Consider the following 20,643-nt stretch of genomic DNA (forward strand, 5'->3'; position numbering starts at 1 on the left):
CTGTAATAAGTCGGAAAAGATAAGATCAGTTGAAGATACCTGGCGGAACGTTGGACTTTTCCATTGGCAAGGAATTCTAATAGTGAGCGGTTGTTTAGGACCTCCTACTTTCAATTCGAAACCCTGGTGGTGGCAATGATATCGCCATGTTGTTGATTAGCAAGTCTAATAACACAAAGTTCTATCGGTTACCTCGTAAAGTGTGAATTCTTGTCAACGCTTCGCGAATAATGGTTTTAGTACTTGTTATACAAGTGCGCCCAACGGAAAATTCTGCGGAAGCATATCTGCCATTTTATGAAACACCGTTTGAAATACCTTCCTCCAAAGTTCTCCGAGATTTTAATGATGGTCAATGATGTATATGCGATTTTGCCATTGATTGTTTCATTAACATGAAAACCCCCACATCGAGATCTCGATATATACAATACAGGGGGATGTGAATAAATAGTTGTGAAAAAATTTATAGGATGATTCCTCGTCAAAAAATTGTGTTTTTCATACAAAACTTTTCAAGAGGTCCCTTCTTTGATGGCACCTGAAAAGCAATTTCGATTTTTTTCTTAGAAACTAGAAAATTGACATAAATGGAATTGAAATGACATTCTATGGGATCGACAAGGCAATAAAATTTTGTTTTGCTGGTGTTCCCCTTGCAAGGTGTAGAAAAAGCCACCCCAAAAATTTGTTTCTCAACAAACATTTTCCACATATTTATTTTATTTTACCCTTTTAGTTTCTTGCTAGAAGTAACATTTTTGAGTATAAGATAAATGAACAATCACAGAAAACGCAGTTTAAATAACCAAAGCAACAATAAACAACTTGCAGTAGGTATTTATGAAAAATATCTCGATATTCAATCATAAAAATGCTTGTAACTCGAAAATGGTGCATTTTTTTATGTGGGACCGTCATACTTTTTTTTGTAGAATTAATGATAAAACACGTTAATGCATGGGCGTAGATAGGTAGGAGCCAGGGTGGGCAGAATTCTCGGTGCCCGCCCCATTCCAGGTACTGAAATTGAGTTTTTCGAGCAAGTACGAATCACCCTACATAGAGCTTGCTAATCCCCCCATAAAAAACCCTGGCTTTGCCTATGCAAGCATGGGTGAGGTTCAACAAAAAAATGGTGAAAAATGCGTAATTAACCATCAGTCAGAATCATAGTTGATCGACCATTTTTACGAAAAATCCACTTAGTTGACGAATCGCCGTTTTTGGGATTGCAATTCTCCAAATTCTAGTAGATATACACTTTTTGGCCTTTGCAAAAAACTTGATATAGATCATTAGCCAGATAGAATATATTTATATGACTCATTGCACAAAATTGGACTATTATTATTTATGATATGAATTTATTCCATATTTTTGGAATTATAATTCTATTTATAATTATAATTTATTATATGATGATAATATCTTAACATGGTAAGATATTGTAATACAACAGAGGTTAATTTGGGCTCATTTTATGAATAAATAATTCGAATCACAAAATAACTAGAAAACTGACCGATTCATAAGGAAAGAATAGCTTCTTGCATATCCATTTTTCTTAGAATTTTTTCATGTTTTACTAATGTTCTGCGTAAGCTTCCATCCAAAAAAAATTGAAAACTTGTTCAATCGTTTGGTAACCCGTAACCTCCGCTGAAACTCATACACATGCCATAGTGTTTGATATTCAAAAATGAATTGCTGACATTTGAAAGAATATATAGACAGGGTGTATCTGAATAACACCGAAAAATTGTGAGGGGTGATTCTGAGGTGAAAATTAAAGTGGTTATTTGGTATAAAATTGGGAAAACCCAATTCATATACTAGTTTTTTATTTTTTTAAGTTTTTTCGACAACTTGAGCATTCACGAGAAAAAAATACATTTTGAAAAAGATGAGCTAATGCGAGGGTATTTTGTCTTAATATCTAGAAATTTATGCTTTGCAATGACAATCGCAGAAACAATAATACCGATAACACGATTGTGATTAAGGTACAGAGAAACTAAAAAAAAAATTTTTTTTTTCACAAAAATTTTATATATATTATTTATTATTATTTATTAATAAAGAGCTGAAATACGTCTGCAGGACGTTTGGGAATTTAGTTGAAAACTGCATTAGTGTTCGACAACGGCCCTCCGAACTGTAGGAAATCTACTACTACTAATTATTATCTTCATTGTTTTTTCGAATTTTTTTCGGAAATTTGTGTGGTGTTTCAACAGACAGATAAAAGTAAAGAATTGTGGAAGCTAACCTGTTATTTTTTCAGAAAATTTTTAATTTTCATTTTGTTTGGAAAGTTGAATCAATTCTGTACGAAACCAGCTTAGACGATAATCGATTATTATCAGATCGACATCATAATTTTCTTAATTTGGTTAATTGGCCGAGCCGCTGGCAGCTGGACACAATTCCTGTAGTTAAAACGTTATGTCTTGTTATATATTTATGTATGAAATTATCTGAAGGGAAGGAAGGGGGTTAGTGACGAAATAATTCTAAAAATTATAGCAGTGCAGTAACACGATTTCCCAACTAATTATCAATATCTGCCATATCGTTCAACATACCTTAATATGTGGAAAATTATAAGATTTATTAATATGAAATGAAACAAAATGTTACGTCAATCTTATCTTGTTCTTATTAATTTCGTTCGGTGATTTTACTTTGTCGCAATCAACAATAAATATAATTATGTCATGAATCAAGACTTAATATGGTGAAGACAAACGGTCGAACACGGATTTTCTCTTGGTGTGGGTTTGCTTGATACAATGTCCTCACTTTTATTGCTCGTACTGATAGTAAAAGTGATAAGTAGCACCGCAATGTTATGAAGTTAATTTATATGGCAATATTTACTGTATTCCGTCTGAGCTTGAATTTATTCATATCCTGAAGGTAGGAATACTGGAAGATTTAGGAGTTAGTGGATTATTTTTCTAGTAGGAAATAGGGTCATTTTTATGAATGCGGAAACACTGAATTCATATAGTAATTATTCTCAGTTCACAAAAGGGAGTTTCACAATTCAAAAAGAATATTGAATTGATACCGATACTTGATCTTCACCGTCTGATGATGCTATTGTGATAGCGAAACACGTGCCGTAGTTTGACAACTCATGTTGGTGAAAATTCTGTTCTTAATTCAAATGAATATCAAAAATAGCATCATCTTGTATACGTCTATTCTCATACTACAAATATAGACTCTATGGAATACAGGGTGTATTCAAAAGTGAGGCTTTTTTTAACAGAAGGTAGAAAATAAAGGCTTTCACCAAAAATCACCTTTGAAAATTTTTCAAAATAGCAAAGTTGAAAAAACATTAAAATACGATGATAGTTTAGGGTCTGATAGTTTGAATATAATGGAAGTTTCAACTCTTTTTTTAACTTCAATTTCTGACGATAGTGATTTCCAGGCATTGCAGATGGTTCCTCACGTCTCTTAAGGTAGCTCAGTTGGGAAAGTACCTGACCGGCAATCAGGGGGTCGTAGGTTCGAGTCTTGCTCTGGGAGGTACTTTTTTCAGAAATAAATTGTTGTCCGCATGCCGTTAAAACTTCTATTATAAAACAAATTGAGAATGATTACTGAAGATCCTAATACGACCCTATCTGAATTATCAAAAAGCAATGGGAAACAACTTATCTCGAGATGACTGACTCAATCATATGATTTCGTTCAGGATATTGGCCTGTTCGATTTTTACGTGGGAATGAAAAGAGAAACTTAGGATTGCCGAATTTTTCCCATTATTTAGTAACTTTTACGATTATATGAAATAAATCATTTCGATACTAACTAACAGAAGAAAAAACTAGGACACAAGTGTAAAAATTAAGAATATCAGCTCAAAATCTCACAAATAAAATTTGTCACAATTATTCACAAATTTCTTCTCAATGGTCAACACAATTTTCTTCTTGGTCGAACCGACCAACAATAATAGTAAAAATAGGGTGAAATAGGCTAACAATTATAAGCACCTGGTCAACACAAGCACCACCAATAAACTCTCTCAATTGTCAATTTCACCCAAAATGGCACGAAGCAACAATTTTTTCAAGTGACCTGATGCAACTAATCAGATAGACTGGAATGAACTGCACCATTGTCCAGCTATATGTTTGTTTTGTTTCGTTTTTCTGATGCTGGAGTAATCTTCCACTGTCCCGTACTTTAAATTTAATGGAATTTTGTTGGGATTGTAGCTCAGCCATCTTGAATATTTTATATAGTAAATTTTTGTTGAAATGACTTATTTTAATTACTTCTACCTTTTGCCAAAAAAAGCCTTTCAAAACACCATGTACCTATATGATTTTTGTAATGAAGGTTTTAACAGAGATTTCAGTGAATTGGTGGGAGGTAGAATAAAGCAAGTGGTAATAACATTTGATCCATAAGTTTTTGTGCTTAATTGATTCAAATTTCAACAAAATTCGCGAATATATCATAACTCCAATTTACTTTGGTTGGAACAGAAGATGATTTTAACGAAAAAAAATTATATGTAAAGAAATGACATTTGTTAAAACAACCAATTATCCTTCAACAATTTCAATTTTTCATCGAAATAAATCATTATAGGTCCAAGTTATACGAGGAATTCTTGAAAGTGATATTCCAATCATCAGAATGACGAATCAGAAATAGAACGGTAGCTGACAACTTACAACCTGACACTTCCCACCAATGCTCGAAACCGCTTCTCGACACTAAACTCAGAACTGATGAATTCAGCTATGAATAAGTCGAGAATTTGATCTTCATTAACCTTTTTTTCCTTTCCCTATTCATTTGCTCCGCGGCAACGGTACAAAATTGATATTAACCACCAATTAATCTTGAGAAATGGAAGCAGGATTCTTTTATACGCGTTGTATTATAGAATTATGCGCTTTTTCCTCTCAACAACACACGTATTAATATTACACATGTAAGAGAAACAGCTTCAGTTATAAATGATAGTAATTATTGTTTAAAACATCGTTGCTAATTGATTAATATGCTTATAAAGCAGAGTAAGGTTAAATTGCGCAAGTCTACTTAAATCAGCCAAGCTCACTTTAATAAGCGTGTATGGGTGTACCGCAAACTTGGGACTACATAATTAATTCTTCATGTTTATTCCCATTATGATGCGAGATTCGGTTGAATTTTATTGCAGGAACAAAATAGTTCATTTAATTCTTCCCCATCCCAGTCGTTTCAACAGTGCTAACGAATTAATCACATTTCATCCATTGGAAACATATTTCCTCAATTTTTCCGGTCTGTATACTATATGGTTTGACTAGTGAACATTGTACATAGTTATTTGTTGAGTGAATAAAAGAATTCTAACAATCGAGGTTCTTGTTGTCACTGAACCCAGCAAAATATGTATGTGTAAATGATCAGCGATGGCCTGAAGCCATCATTCCATACGAAAACATCTGAGAAAAATCAACCTATCCTATTTCAGATTTGCTCTCACTTTGTAGGAATGCATATTTTCATCTCAATCAATGATACTAATCAAGCTGTTTAATAAGTTTTCCGAAAATTCGATGAATATGGATAAAATAAAAATAGTTCTTTTCTTCAATCTCAGTTAGTGTTTTACAAGGTGAGTCTTTGACAAGTGAAAATATTTTAACAGTAGATTCTTGATGTCAAAAGAAACACTATTTTCCTAAAACATTTTTTCCGATTCGGCCATGATAAAAAGATATAGCCATTTTAAGTTTTCATAACGAGCTATGCCACCCCTGGGAAAACAAAATTCCCTTCAGAATGACAAGGTAAGTCTATGACTCTACACATCTACGGATCTTTTAAACAGAGGTGCCAAAGTATTAAATTTTCCTAATATCAACATAAAATTACTTGAAAACAGCGAATTATACGAGAAAGTATGAGGAATACTATTTTATTTTACAAAACGTTCAAAAATTCATCAGATAGCGTGCCACTTAGTTTCAAGAGTTGGGTTTTTTGAATTTCTGGTATTTATATGGTACGTAATAATGAGAAAACTCGTGATATATCGTGTTCGAAAAAGATTAATCAAATAAGTGAAAAACTATATTTCGAAATTTAATTAATTCGATAAAACAGTTTGTGAGATCGAACTAAGAATAATATATGATTTTTCAAAAGCTTGTATCTTTAAACAGAGCCGATTCGGTAAAGGGAAAAGGAAAAAATGTTTTTTTTTTTAACATCAATAATCGTACAAATATTTTAACAGAAGATTCTTGAGGTTGAAAGAGAAACTTTTTCTTCCACCATTTATTTCGAATCGGTTCGGCTAAAAAGATACAGGTTGTTGAAAAACAACAAAAATAATAATATGTTATGTTTAGTTCTATCTTAGAAACGATTTTATTTTATGGATTGAAATGAATTTCAAAATATAGTTTTTCCTTTTGGAAAAATTTTGTACTTTGACCGAATACAACACTTAAATTTAAAAGATCTACATATGTATAGTATCACAGATTTAACAAGTAATTCTGGGGGTAATTTTGTTTTTCCAGGGGTGGCACAGCTAATTATGAAAACTTGTAATGGCTTTATCTTTTTATGAGAACCCTATCGAAAAAAATTGTATAAAAAAATTGTTCCTTTTGACCTAAAGAATCTAATGTTAAAATATTTGCACCCTGTATAGTATGTATCGTGAAACCCATAGCGAAGTTCTCGAATTATTCGAATTCATATTTATTTGAGAAAGTTTCACCAGCAATGTTTAATTCTTTAAACATGGATATCCTAACAGCAATTTCGAAGACACATCGTGTGTGAAAATGCGAAATATGCTCCTCACCTACCGAATAGCTAGGGGCGGAGATCCAGAGACTAATAGCACTGAGCAGTCCAGTGCTTTCTCCTCAAAATTACGCTCTTCGTTATGTATATGCAAATTCTACACGAAGGGATGGCCCTTCGGATCTGATAAAATTAAGATTATTAATGTTTGGCGTTTTTTCCCTAGCGATTCCGGTTAATAAAAGCTATAATTTACCAATGGGGTCTAAATATTCCGCTAGGGGAATATTAACACAACCCCTGACAATAATTACAGGTTAAGAATGTTGAACCGCGATTCGTGTAACTTGGAATCTTATTTAAAAAGCAATTTCATATTTGATATTATCATTAGAAATGCATAATATACCTCTAATTACATTATTAAAAGTAAATTGATGGTGAAATAACGATAAATTGAACTTTTAAAAAATAATTACGGAAACTACATAACATAAGTTGTGTGTGTGTGTATTTTTGAGGAAGAAAAGTTCTTAGATATGGTATGGCATGTATCGAAGTACGTTAAACAAACCTTAGAACATTTATTAGGATGGACTATTGAATTTAAATTCAATTTAATATACGGGGTGATTGAGGGCGAGTATTTTTTAACAGAGGGTGAAAAAATCATCTGTTATAAAGTTCTTAGAATAAGATACTGTATCGTGTGTGACCTGCATTATCGAAAAGCCACTAAATGTGAAACCAGAAGAAACTTTCATATTTTTTTCATTCATGAAATGGTTCATGATCAGAGTTCAGTTGTGTGTACAGAAGGCATTATATAATAAGTGCTCTGTAGATTAACTAGAGTATGTATTATAAATATTATTAGATTTAAATATTCCGCTATCACAAAATTGTACGAGACTCTTGCAAGGGACTCTAGACTCAGTTGAAATGTTACAAGCCTTTTGTCGTGTGTCACAAATTTGTTGAAAAATCGTTTCATTCATTATTCATTTACACTTTGAGTCACGTGTAAATTATAAAGAAAGTAGATGCCATAAGAGACCTGAAAATCTCTATATCCTCATTTAGCATTTTTTCCGAAAATGCTCGAAAAAGTCAATTTTATTCCAAATTACACTATTTTTAATGTGGAATTGAGATGTTTGTTAGAGGCATATGTGCCTCTACGAGGTATGGAGTTTTTTAAATGGCAACTCAAACTTTTTGAAATCTTGAGAAATCTTTACTGTTTTATTCCATAAAATTTTCACAATAGAAAAAATTATCGAATTTTTTTCTGAATTGTTGTAGATTTGTCCAATATTTTCTTGTTTCATTTAAAGATGTGTCATCAATTTAAATAACTGGATTGTTATTAATCTGCTGATCATATAATGGGTTATGTCATATTTTTATTTTTATATAGTTCGAAAATTATTTATGGTTTCATTTCAATATGGTTCTTTCAAGCAAACTCTGAATACTTTTCAGTACTGTACCTGTTTGTATTTCTTCCACTCTTGAGTAAATAAAATGAAATAATGAAGTATTTTTGGCGCACTTCATCCAGATTTTAGTATATATAGGTAGTAAGTCTTTATTAACACCTGAAAAATCAGATGACCAATTCAGGAAATGAAAACGGTTACTCTTAAGCTACAATAATCCAATAACAGAAATAAAGTAGCAATGGGATTTCTATACACGTATATCCAACAATAATATAAATAAAATATTTCAATATTAGAAATCAATTGAACTTCGTAATAACCCTTGAGGGTTATGGTTTGTGGGGCCAAGCCCATGAGGGAAATTTTGATTCAGTTAAATCTCTAACATAGTTACATTAACTGAAATTAGATAATATAATATTTTCACATACATTTTTGTTCTTGAAAATTCTGTACAACTTTTTATCTTTAGCACTCGGAAACTAATGTTTTTTTGTGCCCTTGAAGACTTTTACCGTGTAGCTCAAAATCAAGTATAAAAAAAAACTAGCCAATTTAACAGAAAGCCATTTCTCAAGAGATTGGTGCAAATTCCCTCGATTTTTTTATTAACAACATTAAAATAAAATATTCAAAATAAATTTAATGATGTCCTTATTTCGTTTCCAATGATATACCAATTTCATGCCTCTTTATATGGAATCGTACCCCAACATCATCTAGTTAATGCTTGTCTCCGTATCATAAATCTGGAGCCTCCGATATCACATATTAATAAGCTTGGAACAAAATAAAAGGACCGAAAACCTTGGAGCTCATACGTAAATCAAGAAGCGGTTAAACAGGCATCAGACACGTAGTGAAAAATCAAAATACGAGAGTAGGCCCGACATTCGGCATCTGTAAACTGCTTATTTCTTGCCGAGTGCTCAAAAATGATTATTGAATCTAATTTTCGACCGCTTTAATGTAATACACCGGCCGGGGATTGTCGGCAGTTATAGTTAAATAAAGAGAGGTAATGCCGAAAGCTATAGTTATTACACAGATTTCGACGATATCGAACTTATTCCTAGTAATTTTAAATAACAAATTATGCGATTTTCAGCTTGATATGAATTTAAACGGTAAACTTGCATTATTATACTCCGAGTAAGTTTACCTCATGTTGTTTATGCTGCTGCCATGTAACTTTGGCGGTTCTGATGCCTATAATGGTGAAGGAAATTCCGGTCTCACATTGGCGGCTTCGTATGTTTCATTTGAAGTCTTCGATGAACCCGAAAAGCACTATGATACGCAACTGATATGAAATATATACAGGTAGAGTCTTTTACTTCTACATATATCCTGTATCAAAAAACACTTCTTTTTTGTTACTATTTCTTCCAATTCCGTCTGTATTTTCAATATAGACTGTTGAAAACCCATAAAAAATGTAATTTTGACTAATATCTCACGAACGATAAAATCGAAGAAAAAAATTTATAGGGTGAGTTTTTGACTCGTACAAATATTTTAACAGTAGATTCTTGAGGTCAAAAGAAACACTTTTTTGTATACCATTTTCTCCGATTCGGTCCCGATAAAAAGATATAGCCATTTAAAGTTTTCATAATGAGCTGTGCCGACCCCTGAAAAACAGAATTGCTTTCAGAATAACTAGCCCAATCTGCAACACTACACATCTGTGGTTCTTTTAACAAAAATTGCACTCAACAAAGTATCCAATTTTTCGAATTTCACAGGTATTTTTATTGCTGAACATCAAAGAACTCGAAAATGGCGCATTATACGAGAAAATATGAAAAATACTTCTTTTTTTTCCTGAAACATTTTAGGGTTTTCACTCCAAATCTCTTAAATAAAATCAATTAAAAAATGAAATAAACGATTTGCTGCTGCGTAAATTCTTGAACTAATTTGTCAGGAGCAAATCAACTAGAAAAAATTGTTGCCTGACAATGAACTGAAAATAAAGAACTGAAATTATAATTTTATATTGTAACTTCTATTTAAAAAACGTTGAAATCTTCAACTCAGTTGGGTTCTTTGAATTTTTGGTATTTTTATGGTACGTAATGGTCATAATGAGAAAACTGGAAGACGTGGGTAATATCTTGTGTTCTAAAAAGATTGATCAGATAAATGAAAAACTATATTCCGAAATTCATTTCATTCGATAAAAGTATTTGTGAAATAGAACTGAAAATAACATTTTTTCATGTTTTTTTCATCGTATCTTTTGAACCGAGCCGATTCGGAAAAAATGTTAAAAAAGAAAAGTGTTTCTCTTGACCTCAAGATTCTACTGTTAAAATATTCGTACGAGTCAAAGACTCATCCGGTATATATTTGAAAGAAATGATTTTCGGAAAATAATTCTTTATTGATTTGATTACCTACATAAAATAAAAATAACAGAAATTCCAAGAACCCAATTCTCGAAAGTAAGTTGAACGCTCGCGAATGAATAATTGACTATTTTGGAAAAAAGTATTTCTCCTCTAATGCGCCGTTTTTGAGTAATACACAAAAATAAAAATTCGGAAATTCGGAAAATTGGATACTCCGGCTGAATCTTACTCAATTTTAAAGATCCACAGATGTGTAGTGTCACAGATGCAGCTTGTTATTCTGAAGGGCATAAAGTTTTTCTAGGGGTGTCATAGCTTATTATGAAAACTCAAAATGACCGAATAGGACAAAATGGTGAAAAAAGTGTTTCTTTCGACCTCAAGAATCTACTCTTTAAATATACTTACAAGTCAAAGAATCACCCTGTATCTATCAAAAAACAAACCATAAAATAGATGCGCAATAAGGTGCGCAACTAACATAAAATAAAGTTAAATAATTTGATGTAGCTGTTCAACCTTCTCAAAAATATAATCCATATATTTCAAAAACTTATTGATTCTTGTAAAGCCATCTATTCGATATCCCGACTCCCTAGTAATATAAAAATATAATAAAATTAATAAATACAGAGGCCAAAACGGTACCTACTCTTCACTCTATGATTCGAACCGTCGAACTAACGTAAACCATTACATGGTGTTTGCTAAATATTCGTCAAAAATAGGGATGGTGGAAATGAAAAAAGCATCGATATATACCGATTCGATATATTTCAGAAATATCGTTATCGATTTTTATATTTTTATGAAAAAATATCGATATATCAGTACGATTTCAAACAGAATATACCATCTTTGAGAATTCATGCGACATAAGTAGGTAAATACCAACAGACATTTCCTCTAATGAGTCAAATAATTATCTGAAATTAAGGAAAACAATAAAAAAATATTGATGAAATATATTAATTAAACCAATATTTAGGTGAGAAAGACGTAACGATGAGATTTTTATTTCACACTTTGAGTAGAGGTATTTTAAGAATGAAAGTATTGTGTGTTGTTCATATGAAGTGCACAAAAAAGTACACCATAAAAGACATTTTGAATAATATGTATTTTAAGTTCGTATTCACAGATTCAAGATGATGATCACGACCTGATTTCTTTGAAATTTGTCTGGGTGAGGCTTCGATAACTTCACCACGTTTTACAAATTTTTTTTATATTGAAATTGAAATGAAAAAGTTAGTACCTATAGTAATTGGGCTATCCAGCAATGTTTTTGAAAGGAGGATTTTCATGCGAAAAAGAGTTGTGAGGAAATATATTTTAGAGGTTTACTATTTCAACCCTTTCTGAGCAGGGTTGAAAAAATTTTAACATGTGAACAAATGATATGATGGCTTAATATGCAGGGAAAATAAAAAAACAAAATAATTTTTTTTTGTTAATCTTTGGAGGGGTGTAACTTTTTCAGGAAACCGCTAAAAAAGTTTAGGTTAGAACATTCGGAATATAATCTGACCTCTAGATTAAGTAAGGTTAGGTTAGGATACAGACATACAGGATGTCTACAATATTGGAACCTAGTTGAAATATCACCGTTTCTTAGATAATGGACATTTCTTCATTATCTGAAATGTAACCTTGGATTTTTGAGTGCCAAGTTTACAAATCAAGATTGATTGAGATACATTTAATACTGAAGATTGTAGATGTGTAATGTTCTCAGAAATACATAACAGTTCTTCAGAAATTAATAAAAATTTTCTAGACATGGGGGTTCAATTCCAGAATTGATTTTTACTAATATTTTCACTTAACAACTTTGACATTATTTTCTGAAGAAATTACAAGCGTGTGGATAGTGGATGCGGCAGTGTATTACAAGAAAATAAGCAGACCCTGAAATCTCATCTGTACTTCTCGAAAAAATCGATCAATTTGTGAAAAACCGTTTTGTTTGTGTTTTTTTAATTCAGATATTCTGAACGGTCATGACCTGGTGTAGGTATCACCAGTCTCGAAATAATACAAGATTCACCAGAAGGTACTCGGTATATTCGAAATTCCTTTTTGAATTCGCGGTTTGACTCAAGCAAAAAGCGTTTATACTTTTGATGAATGGAAAGTTAATTAAATGCTAAGAAATAAATTCTGAAGACTGAAAATTGGTTCATTCAATTGTAATTACACACATAGTTAATCAACCTTCCAGTGACTAATCATCCAACAAACTAAATAAGGGTAGGTTGAGTGTTTTAAATTTTCACATTTTATCCTGCATAATAATATGATGGTATCAACCATCGTCACCTTCTGTTGAAACAAAACCAAGAAGTATATACTGCAATTTCGAATGCATATAGAAGGTCCGTCGTCCCATGCTGGCTACATAAAAAACACGGAACTATGGCATATCCTTTATGGTGTTAATTCAATGCAGAGCTAAATGCGAATAATGAATCAATAAATCATGCTAATTGAAACTGTCAAATACCTCTTCATCCGAAGCATAGATAGCCTATAATAGATGTTCTACACTCCACATAAATAGATACGTGTACCTTTATATTTGCACACCCTTATTGTTCAGAATTAACACCTGCTAAATAATTAAATACGTTGTGTGGACTTTGAAACAATAAACACTACATTAATTCTTGCGCTGAATGGAGATATCTGAGTGGAGAAGAAATTTTGCGGGATATTCTTGAAGGCTCGTTTGAATTTAAGAATTTGATGAGGAATTAAGAGCGTTTGCCCCTGGGGTAGTGATATCTTACATCTCATTATCTTAAGTGGGATAATCATAATCCGTCATGACTGATGTAGGATATTCGGTAATGATTTCACTATAAGGAAAATACAGTCCTCGTGGAACATTTTAGCATCAGATATAATGTGGAATCACAAACTGAAAATTATATTGGGGAGATTATTTGCTCCGGTTTGAAAAGCAAATTTTTTTCAGGCTCATTATTTGAAACAATCCACAAATGAATCCAAAAATTTTATAAGTTACGTTTTTCTTTTATATTCTTAGGAATATTTTACAGAAATTGCTAAAATTTGGACGAATTGTAAACGCTCTTTTGTTCCTGGGAACAAGCACGTAATGAAAATATAAAAATTTCTCTTCTTTTCCTTCCTCGATGGAATTCAAATGTTACTTTCAATAATTGAAACTTTCAACCAAATTTCTTACCCCTTGCGATTTCCATGTCACTGTGTATATGAATCAACTACTCTCTTCCTGTCAACTCAGGAATATTTCCATACGAAACTTAGTTCTATATACAGGATGTGTCAAAATACCTCAATCGGTCGAAAACTCTTAGAAGTTTCAGGCTAGGGGAATGATTCAAACATATTCGGACTCGTGTCAAATTAGCGCATGAGCTAAAATTATTTTTGACTTTATAGGGTGATCCGGAAGTTGCGAAATACGATCACCCTGCTTTTCTAAAAGAGAATACCCAGTTTTTATACATATTCTGAATATACATGAAATTCTGATCTATAAATAACAACTTTATCATCATTTATCTATATGCCGTTTGACGTAGGCCACTTTTTTCGACAAATTTCATGGGAGTTTTTCAACTGGAGATTATATCTTGAAAGTCGGCCAAATAAATATATGATTTTTTTAACTTTAAGGCTTTTCAAGGCTTTTCTGCAGTTCTCCGGATATGAATCTACAGTTGGACAGAAAGACACTGAATTTTTTCGAGAATAGGCTCCTAAAAAGGTTAATGAATCCATTTTATCAAATTTCAGGCCTAAAATAAATGATTTTCAAATTCATTTTAGGCTGAAAATGTGTCCATAAAAATGAAGACCACCCACTAGGGTATCAAACGGACAAAAAAGTTCAGGGAAGAATAGAGTTATTCACATAGGTCATTTACAAAAATTGCATTGTCTTTCGGACCAACTGTAGATTGATCCGAAAAACTGTGAACAATAATCTGGAACGGTTTTCAGGATATGATCTCTAATTGAAACCATCATAATCATGAAATTTGTAGGAAAAAGTCAAAAAGAAGCACAGATAATTTATGGCAAGTGGGGTAAGTCGAAATAAGAATTTCATGTACATTCAAAATAAGCAGGTTAGTATCGTGTTTCATCATTTTCGGACCACCCCATAAAATGCTAGATAAGAATGATTCAAGGAATAAAATGCACAGAAAAATAAACAAACTTCACTATGTAAAATGAAAACGAAAAGAAAGAATTATTAATACAGAATATCAAAAAAAATTAATAAGCATTCAACGAGAACCCTCACGATAGAGAAAACTAGAAACAAACTCCAGTTACCGAATGATTCGCGCAACCTTCCTGAAAAAAAAAATTCTACAATTCTCCACGCCCTATGACTTTTTCACTTATTACCACCCTGGTCCAAATCAAAATGATCGTGCCCCTTTATAACCTCGCCTTGAAGTAGTCGTCATATTTCTTGCCTAAATTCGTATTTCTTCAACCTGCCATATCTCACGAAATATTCGTTAGAAAACTATGATATAGGGAGCACTTTTCATCAGAAATAAATGCCGCAGATAAGGGCCCCATCCATTTTCATATTAATTCATTCCATGCCTGGCAAAAAATCTCTTATTTTGGATTGATTTGAAAATATTGAAATTGCTTATCGTGGGTTACCCTCGGAAGTTAGATGTATGCCATTGCGGATTTTTCAATAATCCTACAAAATTGTACTTGATCATTTTCCTCTCCTCTTATAATTCACCCAGCGTCGGCCATTAAAGTCTAAAATTGACGGCTTCTTTCACGACTTATTTATGACAAAAATCGAAATTTTTCGTAATTTCTTCATTATATAGGGAAGAGATTCACAGAAAAACAAAATCCGACATCTTCAAATGGAACATTTTTTTGGATTTAATTAAAAATGTTAAAATTGGTTATCGTCGGTTCTCTTCGAAAGTTGTATGCGCGGACTAATTTATAATAAAACCTCCGGAGATCTACAAAATTTGAATTGATCATTTTCCTCTATCTCTTATAGTTCACAGAGCGTCGGCTATAAAAGCCTAAAATCAACAGGTTCAGGCGAGACTTATTTAGAAAAAAACAATAGAACCTAGAACCTCATCAGATAAATTTTCTTCACTGTAGTGAAATTCCCATCAAAATCGGACATCTGGTTTCGGAGTTATAGGAAGACATACAAACAAACAAAATAACAAACACACGCATTTTAATTGACTAGGTTTCGGAGTTCCTTTGTCTTCATCTCAAGTATATCTTAAGTAATATTACCTGTGAAATAACGTTTCGAAGATATTTTTGGTGGAAGAATAAAAACATGAATTCTTGGCTTTTTCTTGTCTAGCGTTACAAATTTGCTCGATGGATATGATCTGAAATATAGTAGAAAGAAACTGTTGGGTTAACATTTCCTTTTTTATTCTTTACAATATTTCACGAAACTCTTTCTATAATGAAAAGGATCATGCCTAAAATATTGAGGCAATGAATACAATGATGATAATTGATTCTTATTACTCTTTTTGATATTAGTCTTGTTGTCCAAGCTTATAACATCCACCATCCAAATGATTTTTTCATCCCCAAAAGATAACCAAACCCGTTCATCGATTAATCAATATAAAAGAACATTAACGATCTACATCAAACCCACAACAAGCTTCGGCAATGAAAAAATTGAAGACACAATCTGAGAGCGACATCACAACGTCTAGTCCAGAAATAAATCATCTTTAACTTGTATTTCTTGCTTTTCGCGATGAGAAATTAATAGTTTCAATTATAAAACAGAAAGCTCAGCGCCGTAACAAAGTACAAGTGCCAATTACTATGAATCAACTATTCCCGTCAATCTGTAGTTTGTTAGCTGGTCCCCCTGTCTCTATATTGCCGCAGCTGACCTTGGCAGTGTACAAGGTAATAACGACTCCAGTTAAGGGGCCCATACACACTTCAACTCCTTGACCAACCGCGTCTCCACATGGTTGATCAAAGGAGAAGAATATAATGAAGTAGTAGGTTGATACCAACAACTCACAACAAGATGGTCTTATTTACAGCCACTATTCACCGCAGTCAATCAAAAATTGTTACAGTCTATTGGTAACAAAAAATTTGGATGAAAAGTTAGAAGAAAAACTAGAATTTGACCATCAGAAAGTAGCACTAGAATACCATAGTTTACCGTCAAACGTTTCATATCGTTTTCTCTTCCATACACACTTACTGACCAACGGTTGACCAATACCTGTTCAAAAAGATCAATATAAATAGAATTAAGAGGGATAACTGCTAGTGGAAAACACACAAAAAGATGGAGTTGAAGTCTCTGAAGAGAAATGACAGTCAGGGGGAATAAATAATTACGTCGAATCCAATGTGAAAATCTATACCGGAAACAGAAAAAAATTGATTGTATAAAATTACTAACCGAGACAAACTGAGAAAACGGGATGTACACAAAAAGGTAGCACCAAAAACTTAACGACAAACAATATTTGAGATGGTTTTGGTGATATTTACACATTTTTTACAGTATTTCTCTTTGGTGAAACTCGCCGATCGATGAAAAATCATGTTGAACGAAAAAGAAATAGGAAACAAAAAGAATTAAGTTTACATACAACTGTTGGAAGCATTGGGCAATTATCATATTTAATGGATTATTGGCGAGATGAATATTGGAACTAGGGAATACGCACTTGTATTATATGGATATTTGATATGACTCAAAAATGATACAACATAAGTAAATAACTAGAAAAAATCGCAGAGTAACAATAATATATCAAAGATCGAATTGTTCTAGATTGACTGAATTTATTATGATTGAGAGTCTCATATTAGCTGTGATATTCATTTGCATATCTGCAATATCTTTCAAACAGATTTGCATTCTGCAAAAGAATTCGAATTTCAAAGGTATTTTTCTATTTCTGAATATGAAATAACACGAAAGTAGCGCATGATACGAGAAAATATGACAAATACCTTTATTTCCCAAAATAGTCGAATTTTCTTTCAATTTACCCCTGAGAGTTGGGTTTTACGAATATCTGGTATTTTTAGGGTATGTAATGGTTATAATGAGGAAACAGAAAGATGCGAGTGCAATTTTCTGTTCGGAGAAGATTCATCACATCAATGAAAATCTGTAATGCCGAAAATTATTTCATTCGTTAAGATTGTTTGTGCGATATAACATTTTTTATGGATTTTCAACAGCCTGTATCTTTTCAACAGAGCCGAAATGAAAAATGGTAGAGAAAAAAGGGTTTCTTTTGAACTCACGAATCTTCTTTTTCTGGCGGACACACTGTACATTTATTTGAACATGTTCAAACATATGTACAGGGTCAGCCCGAAAAACCGTATACGCAAATCTATTGGCGCTACCGAAAAAATTTTCGAGTTAAATTTGTTCTGCATTAAGCAGTCTTTAATAATACGATTTACTCATTTCTGTACAGTGCGGCAACACAAAGTCCCCTTTTTTTGAATGGAACACGCTATATTTCATTCGACAATTGTATATAGAGCTTAAGAAGACGAAATCAAGTATATATATAGTTTTATGGGTCTCAGATTGCCTGTTTCGGATGTATTGGTAGCAAAAATGGTACAATATTCGAAATACTGCAAGCAGGTTATCTTTCTAGCTTTCGTATTGGAATTTTTGCCAAAAAAATTAGGATTATCTAACTTTGAGTCCTTTTTATAAACAGATGATTTTTAAGAGGTCACAAGAGGTGTTTCGATAGCTAGAAAGATAACCTACTCACAGTATTTCGAATATTGTACCTCAATTCAATTGTCGAATGAAATATAGGGTGTTCCATCTGAAAAAAGGTGATTTTGTATTGTTCCTCTGTATACAAATGACTTCGCCGTATTGTATTAATGAATTATTGAAGGCTGATTTATCCAGACCAAATTTTACTTAAAAATTTTGTCCGTTGACGTCGCAATGTTGCTGAATATGAACCTCTTAGAACGTTTAATGTCCACCAAATTGTGCGTTTTTTGAATTGTAGTGGTTAAACTAATAGAAAAAGATTCAAAATTACGTCCAGCGATTTGTGAATGAAATGGTAGATGCTATATTTTTTTTTCATTTCATATGCGAAAACGTCTTATACAGCCGGATTATAGCCATCCTAAATAAGAGATTTCAATGTACCTAGTAGCAAGAGATAATTTCATCAACATACCCATCCCTAAAACAGATCTTCAGCTCATCGAACATATTTGAGACATGATGGGAAAATCTGAGACTTTCCGCGTATTTTTCAAATGTTAAAGCGGCACCATTTATAAGTTGCTCGGGACACATCTCTTAATATAAGGTTAACGATCATTAGAATCCTTAACGGTAGATTGGGGTGACTTGGGACAGTCCTGTAACTTGGGACAATTACCCAATTCTTTGTTTCTTACCATTTATGAGTGAAGGGTCTTTTCTGTTAGTACAATTAATTCCTGTTGAGTTTGCAGCGACCAGAGCGTTTGAATTGACAGGAAAAATTAACCAATTCAGGAGAGTAAAAGCGCGTTTTTTATGGCCCTTGTACTTTCTACTGTCCTGTACATGTGTTTCACTTTTTGCATGGGTAATTTTTTCTCTGGATACGTGGGATATTGCGATATTAGATATGTCATGAAACAAGGTTGTTTACAAATGAAACGGCAACACGGATCTCATTCATTTTTGTTGTTGTTTCATAGGCTGACTTGGGACAATTCCGAATACATACAAGCGGCGCATTGGCAGCAGGAAATATGACGATTTTTCGCAGGATATTATTATTTACGTTATTTACACGAAGAAATCAACAAAGAATGAAGGAAATCAAAGTTCCCTTGTTTTGTATATTTTTTTTTACATTTGTGTTGCAATATATTTACTTTCGCTGTAATATTGGTTTATCATTTAATTTCCTTGCCGAATTTCAACTAAACAAACACAAATTCTAATTTTTCAACACTATACACCGTCCCAAGTCACCTATTTCATTTGATAGTTGAGAAATCAATAGATATTAACTTATGTCCCAAGCCTCTCAATTCGGTGGGTGACTTGGGATAAGTATATTCTATTTTTTTTAACTTATATCTGAATTCTGAAGCATGGTATATATCCTAATCAATAGTCTGGGTTATTTAGCATATTCGAACCTTTTTTTCACATGAAAATAGGTCACCATTTTTGAAATATGACGCTAAAGAGTGAAGAAGTGTCAGCCTGAAAGGAAACAAACCCATTATCGATAAAAATAAGGCAGATATTTTATCCAATTAAAAATTCTAATCAATTCCTAATTATGGACGGACGCTTCTGCAAAGTTCCCCCAAAAAATCCTACCTCTGTTGTCGGCCAAGTAATTGAAGTGTGTGTGGGTCCCATTAGAAGCCAATGAAATCCCCGTCAATAATGATAATTCTATGGAGTCGTAAATCTTGAGTTTCTTGTATTGCCGAAGAAAGGATGCCGTCAGACTATTATGTTGTACGCCAAATATCCCCGGTCATAACTAATTCGGACAACCGAAACATGATTTACATTGCAAATGCCTAAGATTGGACGAGCCGGTACTCCAGCTCCCGAGTGTTTTGTAGGTGTCGTATTGAGGCTGGGACATAATACCGGCAACAAATAGTTACATAGTTGATGTTGTCTTGATTTCATTTAATCATCATTATTGTTTTTCGATATGAACAGTGATATTTTATTCTAACATTAATTGAACGTTGAAAAATATGGAATGTGGAACCAAATTCAGAATCCTTACTTATGCTCCTAGTATTTGAGCACAGTCTGACAGGTATTTTTATTTTTTGGTGTAACAGGGGGAAAATTTGCAAAACAGACGAACACACCCTCTCTTGAGGGGGAACAGTGTGGGGATTCTCACTCTCTGAGCTCGAGACCCACTAAAAACCCTTAACTGCTTCTTCATAGGTTCCGGGCATTTTGCCTATTAACCAGTTGACTCTTATGGTTTCTGGACTCTCACACGATCATAGTC

The 20,643-nt window shown here is 32.8% G+C and overlaps 1 protein-coding gene across 3 annotated transcripts in view; it reads right to left on the bottom strand.

The window, feature by feature from the left end:
- The window catches only part of LOC123321638 (forkhead box protein B2-like), a 50,240-nt gene that overhangs the window by 16,255 nt on the left and 13,342 nt on the right, over positions 1 to 20,643 (bottom strand). The window contains exon 1 of one of the 3 annotated variants that reach the window (XM_044909354.1): positions 9,394 to 9,416. The exons of 1 other annotated variant lie outside the window; for it this stretch is intronic. The gene's annotated coding sequence lies outside the window, so the exon portion shown is untranslated. Of the gene's footprint in view, positions 1 to 4,706; positions 4,732 to 9,393; positions 9,417 to 20,643 lie in introns of those variants that run through there. One more of the 3 variants, XM_044909353.1, reaches the window with a different exon arrangement.

The sequence above is a fragment of the Coccinella septempunctata genome, chromosome X (genome assembly GCF_907165205.1).
Source record: "Coccinella septempunctata chromosome X, icCocSept1.1, whole genome shotgun sequence".
Lineage (NCBI taxonomy): Eukaryota > Metazoa > Arthropoda > Insecta > Coleoptera > Coccinellidae > Coccinella > Coccinella septempunctata.